Genomic DNA, 14,630 nt, shown 5'->3' with positions numbered 1-14,630 from the left:
GTTTGAGGGGTAATGATTTTTATAATTACCTGTGTTTAGAAATACCTTCACGCAAAGAAGTAAATATGCCTCCTGCTGAGAACAGAAACAGTCTCTCCTCTTCCATAATGAGTGAGCTTGTCTTCAGCCAAAGCCTGACATTACTTTTGCTTTCTCAGGGTCGATGTGGGACAGAGGCTCCGGGCTGGGATCCAGCCTGCGGGGCGTCAGGTCTCTCCCAAGTGTCGTCCATATGCTGCCCTCTGGTGTGACAAAGGTGACCATGGGTGGGGGGGGCGGGCCAGGCACAGACCTGCCCTCAGGGCACAGGTCCCCCTCCCCTGTCCACACGAGAGTCTGCCATCCCCACCGCTCCAGCCACCTGCCTCTGGTCCGTGTCCCGTGTCCAGAGCCATCTCCTGTCACATGTGACCCTTCACTTCCCTGACCGGAGCCCCACTCACCTGCACCCGTGGTCCACGGTGGGACCCCCAGAGCCAGCAGGATGAGACGCAGGCAGACCAGGATAGAGTGGTGAGGCGACAAAAAGAGCAGGATGGTCTGAAAGCTCTGTCCTTTATTCTTTTTTTTTGTGGTACGCGGGCCTCTCACTGTCGTGGCCTCTCCCGTTGCGGAGCACAGGCTCCGGACGCGCAGGCTCAGCGGCCGTGGCTCACGGGCCCAGCTGCTCCGCAGCATGTGGGACCCTCCCGGACCGGGGCACGAACCCACGTCCCCTGCATCGGCAGGCGGACTCTCAACCACTGCACCACCAGGGAACCCCTGTCCTCTATTCTTGGATGATGTCTTTCCTACTTTTGGGGGCTAAAATCTTTTTTTAATGGATTGATGGGCATTTGTGATTTGAATAGTCATTTCTTGTCCCTTCTCCCAAAGTCTTGTGTCAGTTTTCTGAATCAGCAATGTGTGCGCATGTGTATGCGTGTGTGTGGGGGGGGTGATGGGTGAGAGGGAAGTGGGAGGAGGCCTGGGGCCTGTAATTGTCTGGGTTTGAACTTGGGACCACAGGCCCATCACTGGACCCCTGACTCCACAGCCACTGCTGGAGCTGGCTGCCGGGCATCAGCTGTGTGGGGCAGCGGTAGGGCCCCCGTGCGGCGGGGCAGGCCACTGGGCTGTCCTGTGTCTCCACTCCTTCACTGTGAAGCAGGGTGGTGGTAGCGGCAGCCTCCTTGGGAGCAGGAGACCTGCGTTCATGTCTGTAAGAGGTCTGGCCGCTCACACGTACGCATGTGTGCACACGTGCCCGTGCACACTTGTGGGAGTAGGGGTGCCCTTGAGGAGGGAATAGCTGCTTTGCCTGGGACTCCGCTCTGGATCACCTGAAGGGGAGAAGCGGGGGCAGCGAGCTCTTGGGGCCCAGCAGCTCCAGCAGCTCCAGCGTCTGCCCTTCCTCTGCCTCCTGGCAACCTGGGGCTTGCAAACATTTTAGTGGCTCCTGATAAATATTTCAGGCTCGAGCTGTGATGCTGCCTGGTGTTAAGCCACGCCCCCTTCGGTGATAGAAACCATTTCTCCAGAATTTCCAGAAATGCCTTCCAGTTCTGGGTTGACATTTTTATTTTCCAGGAGCTGCTTGTGATGACCTGTGAGCCTGTGCCTTTGGTGGCTCCTTTGACCACGATGCCTGGTTTCGTGCAGTTAAAACACCTGTTTTCTCTGGTTGTGCCACATAAGCTTATGAGTTTTACACGGAAATGTGACCTGCTTTCTTTAACGAGCCTCTGCCCCTTAGGTGGCCCCCAGTGAACAGGTTCCCATCGGGCCGCAGCTCCCGCTGGGCAGGAAACGGGGCGCCCGCTCTGTCCTGTGCCCTGGTAAGATGTATCGGGCTTAGTGAGACCAGTGGCTCCCAGGTTGGATTTAGAGCTCCTCTCTTCTGTTGAGTGAGCCCTGTTACAGGGTTTTCCACACTAACACTCATGCTGGGAGCATCTACTGAGCGCCTACCGTGTGCCAAGCATGATGTGAAGGGCAGTAAAGGCTGATTCCATCAGTGCCCAGGCTCTGGCTGTAGCAGTGTGTGTGTGTGTGCCATATCTGCACACATGTAAGGACCCCTGCTTCTCACTCCAGCGTGTGACCTCCCAGCCCTAGCCCGGCCATTCTCAGGGCTCACCAAGCAAGGCCTCCACCCGGAGCCCCAAGTCTCGGTTCTGCTACTTCTGATTCAAGGCCAGTTAACAGAGAGGTTTCAGTCCACCCCTCACATCACCATTGATGAAGCATCTGCTCGACTGACCGTTTCCGAGACCCTGTGGTGTGACAGGCATCTGTTGGCTTCGAAAGATCCAGAACGTCCTAGACTCGGCTCTTCCCTGAGAGGGACTCACTGCTTCCTGCTGGACTCGGACAAACACAAATAACCCCAATCTAATGAGATAAGAACACAGATGGCTTAGAGCTCGGTTAGGGGCTAGGCATAATTAAGGTAGCAGATGGGGAAATTCAAGTGAAAATTCAGTAAAATTTTAATTGAAAGATGATGTATTTCCACCCTAAGATCCTTTAAAGGTGAGCTCAAATTTCATGCCCCTGCCCCCTCCCCAGCAAACACACACAATCCCAGTAAAGCTACGTGGTCACCTCCCCTCCCCCTCTCAGCCTGAAGAGCTCGACCTGGTCACTCTTCCTGTAACTCTTCCCTGTTGCTGGCCCCAGGAAGAGAGGCACACGCCCCTCTTAGGGTGGGCAGGGAGGGCGGGACGCAGGGGAGAGAGGAGGGTAGTTGGAGGGCGCCCGGTGCAGCAGAGGCAGGGACCTGGCCTAAACAGCTACCCCTGCTCGGCCCCCTCGGTGGCCCCATACGTCCTAGGTCTCGGGCTGTCTTCCTCTTGGATGTGCTGGGCTGTCTGTCTCTGCCATCGTCTTGGGGATCTGCCCCCCAGCCACTGCCGGGAAGCTCTCTTCACCCTGGAGGGGGAGGTCCCCAAGGTCCTTGTCCATAGGGGGACACCGTAACCACTATGTCTTTCTCCATAAACGAGGTATTAGTAAAGTTTTATGTAATTTTGTCAAAGTTAAGTCACAGATGGAAATCCCGTATATTTCTATGGCATATCCCTTCCAGCTAGGGTTTCAAGACACAACATCACCCATCATGGAAAAATTACTACTTTCACGACCACACACTAATAACTGTCTCCTTCATTAGCTCTCTGGTTCTTTATATCATTTCACTAACGCTAACAGCTAAGCTAACACATACCAGCACAATAGATGCACAAGAAGTAGAAAGCATCTGAACCGTCTTACCGGCCGTTATCTTGAGTTTAATTGCCCTGCCATCCTTGCGGATCCTCTACATGATAGATGAAATCAACAACGCATCTCTTACTGTCAAAACTATAGGCCACCAGTGATACTGAAGTTATAAGTACATTGACTACAAAGACTTAAATTTTGACTCCTATATAATCCCAACATCAGACTTAAAACCAGGGGAGCTACGACTGCTCGAAGTAGATAACCGAGTAGTGTTGCCCATAGAGATAACAATCTCTGAATTATAATCTCCTCCGAAGATGTATTATACTCAGGAGCCGTACCTTCCCCAGGCCTGAAAACGGGCACAATCCCAGGGCGTCTAGATCAAACAACCCTGATACCAGCGCGACCAGGTTTGCATTACGGACGCAGGGTTCAGAGATTCGTGGGTCAAACCAGAGCTTCATGCCAATTGTCGCTGAATTAGTATCCCTAAAATACTTTGAAAAATGATCCGCATCAATATGTAAACTCATTAAGAAGCTAGATAGCGTCAACCTTTTAAGTTAAAGACCGAGAGCTAAGACTCTCCTTAATGGCATGCAGCAATTAGATACATCAACACGATTCACTACCATGTCATCTATGTTTCTAACACTGTTTATTATATTTCAACTAAAAGTCTCGAAGTACACTTACTACCCCAAGCCAGAGTCAACAGTCACCAAAGTGCAAAAACAGCCCACTCCTTGAGAAACAAAATGAACGAAAATCTATTTGCCTCTTTCATAACCCCAACAATAATAGGCCTCCTTGTAGTCATTTTAATTATGATGTTTCCAAGTATTTTATTTCTAACATCAAAACGACTAATTAATAATCGCATAATTTCCCTTCAACAATGACTAGTCCAACTTACATCAAAATAATAAGCACCCACAATCACAAGGGACAGACTTGATCACTAATACTAATATTTATTTATTGGGTCGACCAACCTTCTGGGACTACTACCCCACCCTCTTACACTCACCTCACAGCTCTCAATAAATGTGGAACAGCCATTCCCCTATGAGCCGGCACCGTGATTACAAGTTTTTGAAACAAAACAAAAGTGTCTTTAGCTCACTTCTTACCACAAGGCACACCCACCTCCCTTACCGCCATACTAGTGATTATCGAACTATCAGCCTGTTTCTCCAGCCGGTAGCACTAGCTGTGCGATGAACAGCCAATATTACAGCGGGACATGTATTAATACATCTAATCGGAGGGACAACTTTAGCACTCATAAGTATCAACACTGCCACAGCTTTTATTACATTCATCGTCTCACCCTACTCACCATCTTCGAATTTGCCATTGCTATAATTCCAGCCTATGTGTTTACCCTCCTAGTAAGCCTATATCTGCAATACAGCACATAATGACCTACCAGACCCACGCATATCACATGGTAAACCCCAGTCCTTGACCTCTCACAGGAGCCCGTTCAGCCCTCCTCATAACATCAGGCCTAACCATGTGATTCCACTTCAACTCAATACTACTACTAATATTAGGCCTACTAACTAGTACTCTAACAATATATCAGTGATGACGAGTTTTATTCGAGAGAGCACCTTCCAAGGCCAGTCATCCAAAAAGGGCTTGGATATGGGATAATCTTATTTATCATCTCAGAAGTCCTCTTTTTTTTTTTTTACTGGCTTCTTTTGAGCCTTCTATCACTCAAGCCTCACCCCTACTCCTGAATTAGGCGGGTCCTGGCCACCAACAGGCAGTCGACCTCTAAATCCTCTAGAAGTGCCGCTTCTCAACACTTCCGTGCTATTAGCCTCTGGGTGTCTATCACCTGGGCCCACCACAGCCTTACGGAAGGAAATCGCAAGCACATACTCCAAGCCCTCTTTATTACAGTTGCCCTGGGTGAATATTTTACACTCCTACAAGCCTTGGGTTATTATGAAGCTCCATTTACAATCTCAGATGGAGTATATGGATCAACTTTCTTCATGGCCACAGGGTTCCACGGACTGCACATAATCATTGGGTCCACCTTCCTTATTGTTTGTTTCCTGCACCAATTAAAATTTCACTTCACATCCAACCACCGCTTCGGCTTTGAAGCCGCTGCTTGATACTGACATTCTGTAGATGTTTTATGACTCTTCCTTTTCGTATCTATCCATTGATGAGGCTCATAATTCTTTTAGTATGAATTGGTGCAACTGACCTGTAATCAGTTAGTTTCGGTACACCCCGAAAAAGAATAATAAACTTAACACTGACCCTATTAACACATACTGCACTGGCCTCATTGCTTGTACTCACCGCCTTCTGACTCCCCCAGCTAAACATGTACGCAGAGAAAACAAGCTCTTATGAATGCGCATTGGACCCTATAGGATCCGCCCGCCTGCCTTTGTCCATAAAATTTTTCCTGGTAGCAATCACATTCCTCCTTTTCCACCTAGAAATTGCCCTCCTACTGCCCCTCCTCTGAGCCACTCAAACAAGTAATCTAAAAACAATACTCACCATGGTCTTACTTTTAATCTCATTATTGGCAATTAGCTTGGCCTACAGTGAGCTCAAAAAGGACTGGAGTGGACTGAACTAAACTGTATTTAGTTTAAAACAAATAATTTCGACTCATTAGATGATGACTAAACTCATAATTACCAAGTGTCTTTAGTGTGTATAAATATTATCATAGCTTTCACGGTACCCCTTGTCGGGCTGCTAATATATCGATCCCACTTACTGTCCTCCCTAACATGTCTAGAAGACGTAATATTATCACTGTACATCCTGGTGACCCTAATCATCCGAAACTCACACTTCACCTCAGCCAGCATAATACCCGTCACCCCACTGGTGTTCGCAGCCCACGAAGCCGCACGCAGACAATCCTCGTTGGTAATAGTATCAAACACGTATGGCTCCGACTACGTACAAAACCTTAACCTCCTCCAATGCTAAAATTTATTATCCCTACGATTATACTAATACCACTGACTTGATTATCAAAAAACAATATAACCTGAATTAACACTACAACCCATAGCCTGCTAATTAGCCTCACAAGCCTGCTTCCTCTTAACCAGTTTGATGACAATAGCCTTAATTTCTCCTTAATATTTTTTTCCGACTCCCTATCTGCACCGCTGCTGATCTTGACAATATACTCCTACCTCTGACATTATAGCCAGTCAGCCTCACCTGCTCAAAGAATCGCTGACCCGAAGACAACTACGCATCGCTAGACTAATCGCATTACAAGCATCTGGAACCCTAACATTTAGCGCCACAGAACTAATGCTGTGCGACCCCACACCCGAGGCCACACTAACTCCGACACTCATCCTCGTCACCCGATGAGGTAACCAAACAGAACGCCTGCACGCAGGGCTCTATTTTCTATCCTACACACTAGTTGGATCCCTCCCGCGGCTAGTGGCATTAGCATAGATGCAAAACACCACGGGCTCTCTGAATTCCCTCGTACGTCAGTATTGAACCCAAGCATTACCCAACTCCTGAGCCAACGTTTTTATAAGATTAGCCTGAACAATAGCCTTTATGGTAAAAATACCCCTCTATGGCCTCCACCTTTGACTACCAAAGCACACGTAGAAGCTCCCGTCACAGGCTCCATAGTCCTTGCAGCCGTATCACTAAAACTCGGGGACTACGGCGTGCTACGAGCTACAACAATACCCAGTCCCCAGGTAGAATCCGTGGCATACGCTTTTCCGATGCTCTCCTCATGAGGGATAATCATACCAGTTCAATCTGTCTACGTCAGACAGACCTGAACTCACTTATCGCGTATTCTTCTGTCAGCCACATAGCCCTTGAGGCCTACAAACCCTCCGCCCACTGACGGCCGCTTGACACCTACCGGCGAGCCTGACCAACGTAGCCCCGCCCCCAACTATTAATGTAATCGGAGAACTGTTCGTAGTTATGTCAACCTCCTCATGATCAAACTTGACCGTTATCTTAATGGGAACTAACATTGTAATTACAGCCCTATATTCTATATGCGTACTGATTACAGGAAAGCACAGTAAATACACACACCGTCTTAATACTATTACACCCTCCTTCACACGAGAAAACGCCCTTGTAGACCTCCGCGTTCTACCCCTCCTACTCCTGTCACTAAATCCCCAAATCATCCTGGGCCCCTGTATTGTAAATATAGTTTAAAAAACCCACTAGATTGTGAATCTAGTGACAGAAGACTGAGACTTCTTATTTACCGAGAAAGTACCGGAAGAACTGCTACTTCACGCTCCCATGCCTAACAGATGGCTTTTTCAGGCTTTTAGAGGATAGTAGTTATCCGTTGGGCTTAGGAGCCAAAAAACTGGTGCAGTTCCAAGTAATAGACCTATTTTCCTCTTTTGCTCTGGTCACACACTAACACTAATTAACCCAATTATAATAACTAACACAGATTTCTACAAAAGTGACAAGCATCCATCATATGTAAAAAAATACTGTCTCATGTGCTTTCATTACCAGCCTAGTTCCAACAATAATATTCCTCACACAGGCCAAGAAATAATTATTTCAAACTGACATTGAATCACTGTCCAAACCCTTAAATTAACACTTAGCTTCAAAATAGATTACTTCTTGGGCTTCCCTGGTGGTGCAGTGGTTGAGAGTCCGCCTGCCGATGCAGGGGACACGGGTTCGTACTCCGGTCCGGGAAGATCCCACATGCCGCGGAGCGGCTGGGCCCATGAGCCATGGCCGCTGAGCCTGCGCGTCCTGAGCCTGTGCTCCGCAACGGGAGAGGCCACAACAGTGAGAGGCCCGCGTACCACAAAAAAAAAAAAAAAAGTTTACTTCTCAATAATATTCGTACTAGTAACATCATCTGTTACATGGTCCATTATGGAGCTCTCAGTATGGTACCTACACTTAGACCCTTACATTAACCGGTTCTCCAAGTACCTACTCCTCTTCCTCATCACCATGCTAATCCTTGTTACGGTCAATAACCTCTTCCAGCTTTTTATTGGATGGGAGCGTGTTGGCATGATATCCTTCCTACTCCTTGGGTGATGGTATGGAGGAGCAGATGCAAACACAGCTGCTCTCCAAGCAATCTCATATAACTGCTTTGGGGATATCGGGTTCATTATATCAATAGCATGATTCCTGTTTGACTCAAACACATGAGACCTGCAACAAATTTTTATGCTCGACCTAAATCCCTCGAACCTCCCCCTTACAGGACTCGTACTAGCTACAGCCGGAAAATCAGCCCAGTTTGGACTGCACCCTTGACTCCCCTCAGCAATAGAGGACCCCACCCCTGTATCACCCCTGCTCCACTCAAGCACAATAGTTGTGGCAGGAGCCTTCCTACTTATTCGATTTTACCCTTTAACAGAAAACAGCAAACTTATCCCAGCAATAGTACTGTGCCTGGGACCCCTCACCACCCTAGTCACAGCTACATGCGCTCTCACCCAAAATGACGTTAAAAAGATGATCACTTTCTCCACTTCAGGCCAATTAGGACGAACAATGGTAACGATCAGCATCAGCAAACCCTATCCAGCATTCTTGCACATCTGCACACATGCTTTTTTTTAAGGCCATGCTATTCATATGCTCCAGATCCATTAGTCACAGGCTGAACGACAAACCAGATATTCGAAACATAGGAGGCCTATTCAAGGCTTTACCCTTCACCACAACAGCCCTCATTATCAGGTGTCTGGCATTAACAGGAATGCCTTTCCTCACCGGTTTCTATCCTAAAGACTTGATCATCGAAGCCGCTCATACGTCTTACACCAGCACCCAAGCCCTGTTAATAACTCTAATTGCCGCCTCCCTCACAGCTGTCTATAGCGCCCACATCATCTTCTCTGCTCTGTTAGGACAACCCCGCTTCTTTCCCTGAACCCCCATCGATGAAAACAACCCCCTCTTAATTAACCCCATCAAACGCCTACTAATTGGAAATGTCTTTGCTGGGTTCATTATCTCCAACCACAGTCCCCCTAATAACCACACCCTTACCTCTAGAACTAACTACACTTGCAGTAACCATCCTAGGCTTCGCCTTGGCACTCGAAATCAACCTTAACACACAAAACTTAAAATTCATCCACCCCTCACGTACCCTGGAATTCTCTAGTCTCTTAGGATATTTCTCCACCATCACGTACTGTCTTCCTCCTTACCTAAACCTAAGCCAGAAGTCAGCATCCTCCCTTTTGGACTTAATCTGACTAGAAAACAAACATTTTACCAAAACCCACATCCCTTACTCAACTAAAGTTCTCCACGCTAATCTCAAGCCAAAAAGGCCTTATCAGACTATACTTCCTATCGTTCCTCATTACTCTCACCCTTAACGTGCTTTTATTTAATTACCACAAGTAATCTCCATAATAACCACAACGCCAATAAGCAACGACCAACGAGTAACAATCACCAACCAGGTACCGTAACTATACAGTGCCACAGTCCCTATAGCCGCCTCACTAAAAAAGCCGGAGTCACCAGTGTCATAGATAACTCAGGCTCCCAACCCGCTGAGCTTAATCACAACTGCCACCTCCTCATCCTTTAAAATATAAAATACCATCAAAAATTCTCTTATCAACCCTGAAAGAAATGCCCCCAAGACAGTCTTATTAGAACCCCACACCTCAGAATACTGCTCCGTGGTCATAGCCGTCGTATAGCCAAACGCAACTAATATCCCCCCTGAATAAGCCAAAAACACTCTCAAACCTAAAAATGAACCACCAAAGTTCAACACGATCCCACACCCAATACCACCACTCACAATCAACCCAAAGCCCCCATAAATAGGCGAAGGTTTTCAAGAAACCCTCACAGAACTGATCACAAAAATAACACTTAAAATAAATACGTCATCATCATTCTCACATGGCTTCCAACCATGACCAATGACATGAAAAATCATCGCTGTCATTCAACTATAAGAACACCAATGACCAACATCCGAAAAACATACCCACTGACACAAATCAACGATACATTCGTTGACCTCCCAACCCCATCAAACATTTCATCATGATGGAATCTTGGCTCTCTACTAGGCATTTGCCTGATCAGACTTATTCCCAGCAAGACGCTGCACACCAGACACAACGACTGCCTTCTCGTCAGTAGCACACATCTGTTGAGACGTTAACTGTGGATGAATCATTCGATATCTACGTGCAAACGGAGCTTCCATGTTCTTTATCTGCCTTTATATTCACGTAGGACGTGGCCTGTATCATGGGTCCTATGCCTTTCTAGAAACATGAAGCGTCGGAATTATTCTACTGCTCACAGTCATAACTACTGCATTTATGGTCTATGCACGACCATGAGGACAGATGTCATTCTGAGGGGCGAGAGTCATTACAAACCTGCTCTCAGCAATCCAGTACAGTGGCACTGCTCTTGCCGAATGGATCCGAGGCGGCTTTTCTGTACACAGAGCAACACTCATGCGATTCTTCGCTTTTCATTTTATTCTCCCCTTCATCGTCACAGTGCTAGCAGCTGTCCACCTACTATTTTTCCACGAAACAGGATCCAACAACCCCACAGGAATCCCATCTGACACAGACAAAATTCCATTCCACCCCTATTACACAATCAAAGAAATCCTAGGTGCCCTACTACTAATCCCAGCCTCACTAATACTAGTCCTATTTTCACTGAACTTGCCAGGCAACCCCGACAACTACACCCTAGCAAACCCGCTCAACACACGACCACACATTAAATCAGAGTGATACTTTCTATTCACATATGCAATTCCATGATCAATCCCCAACAAACTAGGAGGAGGCTTAGCCCTATTGCTCTCAATCCTGATTCTAACATTTATCCCAATACTCCACAAATCCAAACAACGAAGCGTAACATTCCGACCCCTTAGCCAGTTCTGATTTTGAGTGCTAGTGGCAGACCTACTAACACTCACATGGACTGGAGGACACCCCTTCATCATTATCGGACAACTTGCATCTATTTTATACTTTCTTTTAATTCTAGTGCTAATACCAGTAACTAGCATCATTGAAAACAATCTCCTGAAATGAAGAGTCTTTGCAGTACATCACATTATCCTGGTCTTGTAAACCAGAAGAGGAGAACAACACACCTCCCTAACACTCAAGGAAGGAGCCCTAAGCTTCGCCACCAGCACCCAAAGCTGAAATTCTACTTAAACTATTCCCTGAAATTATGACATTTACAAAATTATTAAGTACTATATCAGTATTAAAACAGTCCATTTTATCACAAACTACTATGTACATCGTGCATACCTGTACTACCACATTAATAAGTACATATACTTTATATGTACACATTACATTGTATGGATAATTGTACTTTACACTATCTGCCCCATGCTTACAGGCATGTACATCTTATTATTAGTATTGTATAGTACATATAGATTATTAATCGTACATAGTAGATTGAGTCAAATCAATCCTAGTCAACATGCATATCCTGTCCATTAGACCATGAGCTTAATCACCAGCCTGCGTGAAACCATCAACCCGCTCGGCAGGGGCCCCTCTTCTGATAAACCCCACCAGCCCTTGTAGTGAGGTGGATGGACCTAGAGTCTGTCATACAGAGTGAAGTAAGTCAGAATGAAAAACAAATACCGTATGCTAACGCATATATATGGAATCTAAAAAAAAAAAAAAGGTTCTGAAGAACCTAAGGGCAGGACAGGAATAAAGACGCAGACGTAGAGAATGGGTTTGAGGACACGGGGAGGAGGAAGGGTAAGCTGGGACGAAGTGAGAGAGTGGCATGGACTTATATATACTACCAAATGTAAAATAGATAGTTAATGGGAAGCAGCCACATAGCACAGGGAGATCAGCTCGGTGCTTTGTGACCACCTAGAGGGGTGGGATAGGGAGGGTGGGAGATATGGGGATATATGTATATGTATAGCTGATTCACTTTGTTACAAAGCAGAAACTAACACACCATTGTAAAGCAATTATACTCCAATAAAGATGTTAACAAAAGAATAGAGTGCTTAATTGAATAAGGCCATGAAACACACACACACACACACACACACACACACACACACACACACGACCCGTCACCCTCCTCAGGTACTATGACAAAACCACAACTTATTAACAAATGCTAGTCAATTATATGAGAGGAGATAAGTCGTAACAAGGTGAGCATACTGGAAGATGTGCTTGGATAAACCAAAGCGTAGCTTAAATAAAGCACCTAGTTTACACCTAGAAGGTTTCAGAACCTATGAATGCCTTGAACTAAACCTGACCCACAGCCCTCCCACCATACTAGCACGAACCAATCAAATAAAACATTCACCTAACATCTAAAGTATAGGAGATAGAAATTTAAATACTAATGGTGCCATAGAGAAAGTACCGTAAGGGAATGATGAAAGAAAAATTAAAAGTAACAAAAAGCAAAGCTTATCCCTTGTACCTTTTGCATAATGATTTAACTAGCAATATTTTAACAAAGAGAACTTAAGTTAAACTACCCGAAACCAGACGAGCTACTTATGAACAGTTACTAGAACAAACTCATCTATGTGGCAAAATAGTGAGAAGATTTACAAGTAAAGGTGCCAAGCCTAGCCAGCCTGGTGATAGCTGGTTGTCCAGGAAAAGAATTTCGGTTGAACGTTAAATAATACTAAGAACCTCTTATAAGTTTCAACGTATATTTAAATGTTAGTCTAAAAAGGTACAGCTTTTTAGAAACGGGTACAACCTTAACTAGAGAGTAAAAACAAACAGCACCATAGTTGGCTTAAAAGCAGCCACCAATTCAGAAAGTGTTCAAGCTCAGCAATAAATGTATCTTAATTTCAATATTAAATAAATCAGCTCCTAGGCTTTTTACTGGACTAATCTATAAAATTATAGAAGCGATACTGTTAATATGAGTAACAAGAAGTATTTCTCCTTGCACAAGTTTACATCAGCTACTAATAATATATGATAGTTAACAGTAAATAAATATAACCCAACACTAGACTATTTATTAAACATACTGTTAATCCAACACAGGTGTGCACCCAAGGAAAGATTAAAAAAAGTAAAAGGAACTTGGCAAACACAAACCCCGCCTGTTTACCAAAACCATCACCTCTAGCATCACTAGTATTAGAGGCACCGCCTGCCCAGTGACAGTTGTTAAACGGCCGTGGTATCCTGACAGTGCAAAGGTAGCATAATCATTTGTTCTCTAAATAAGGACTTGTATGAATGGCCACTCTAGGGTTTTACTGTCTCTTACTTTTAATCAGTGAAATTGACCTCCCCGTGAAGAGGTAGAAGTGATGACAAAATAAGGCGAGAAGAGCCTATGGAGCTTCAATTAATCAACCCCCAAAACACAGTTAAACCGCCAAGGGATAACAAAACTTCACATGGGTTGACAATTTTGGTTGGGGTGACCTCAGAGCACAAAAAAACCTCCGAGTGATTAAAGCTTAGTCCCACTAGTCAAAGCATAATATCACTTATTGATCCAAAATCTGATCAACGGAACAAGTTACCCTAGGGATAACAGCGCAATCCTATTCTAGAGTCCATATCAACAGTAGGGTTTACGACCTCGATGTTGGATCAGAACACCCCAATGGTGTAACTGCTATTAAAGTTTTGTTTGTTCAACGATTAAAGTCCTACGTGATCTGAGCTCAGACCGGAGCAATCCAGGTCAGTTTCTATCTATTATGTATTTTCCCCGGTATGAAAGGACAAGAGAAATATGGCCCACTTTAAACAAGCACCTTCAAAGCAATTAATGATATAATCTCAACTTAGTAAGCAAACACTAAAGAACCACCCGAGACCAGGGTTTAGTTAGGGTAGCAGAGCCCGGTAATTGCATAAAACTTAAGCCTTTATACTCAGAGTTTCAAACCCTCTCCCTAACAAAATGTTTATAATCAACATCCTAATGCTTGTTACTCCTATTCTTTTAGAAGTAGCATTCTTTTTTTTTTTGTAATAAATTTATTTATTTATTTAATTTATTTACTTTGGCTGCGTTGGGTCTTCATTGCTGCTCACAGGCTTTCTCTAGTTGCAGCGAGCGGGGGCTACTCTTCATTGCCGTGCGCAGGATCCTCACTGTGGTGGCTTCTCTTGTTGCAGAGCACGGGCTCTAGGCAGGTGGGCTTCAGTAGTTGTGGCGCACGGGCTTAGTTGCTCTGCAGCGTGTGGGATCTTCCTGGCCCAGGGCTCGAACTTGTGTCCCCTGCATTGGCACGCGGATTCTTAACCACTGCACCACAGGGAAGCCCAGCCGTAGCATTCTTAACGTTAGTAGAGCAAAAAATCCTAGTCTACGTACAATTCCGAAAAGGACCAAATATTGTGGGACCACAC

The 14,630-nt window shown here is 45.5% G+C and overlaps 2 pseudogenes; both read left to right on the top strand.

Annotated features, from left to right (window-relative positions):
* The first annotated feature begins 3,052 nt into the window (after positions 1-3,052).
* Positions 3,053-3,720, top strand: LOC116756662 (annotated as a pseudogene).
* Positions 3,721-4,278: 558 nt separating this feature from the next.
* LOC116756783 lies at positions 4,279-11,312 on the top strand (annotated as a pseudogene).
* The last annotated feature ends 3,318 nt before the right edge of the window (positions 11,313-14,630 follow it).

This window comes from Phocoena sinus, chromosome 7 (genome assembly GCF_008692025.1).
Source record: "Phocoena sinus isolate mPhoSin1 chromosome 7, mPhoSin1.pri, whole genome shotgun sequence".
Lineage (NCBI taxonomy): Eukaryota > Metazoa > Chordata > Mammalia > Artiodactyla > Phocoenidae > Phocoena > Phocoena sinus.
Note: the sequence above shows the minus strand (reverse complement) of the source record. Positions and strands in the feature narration are given on the sequence as shown.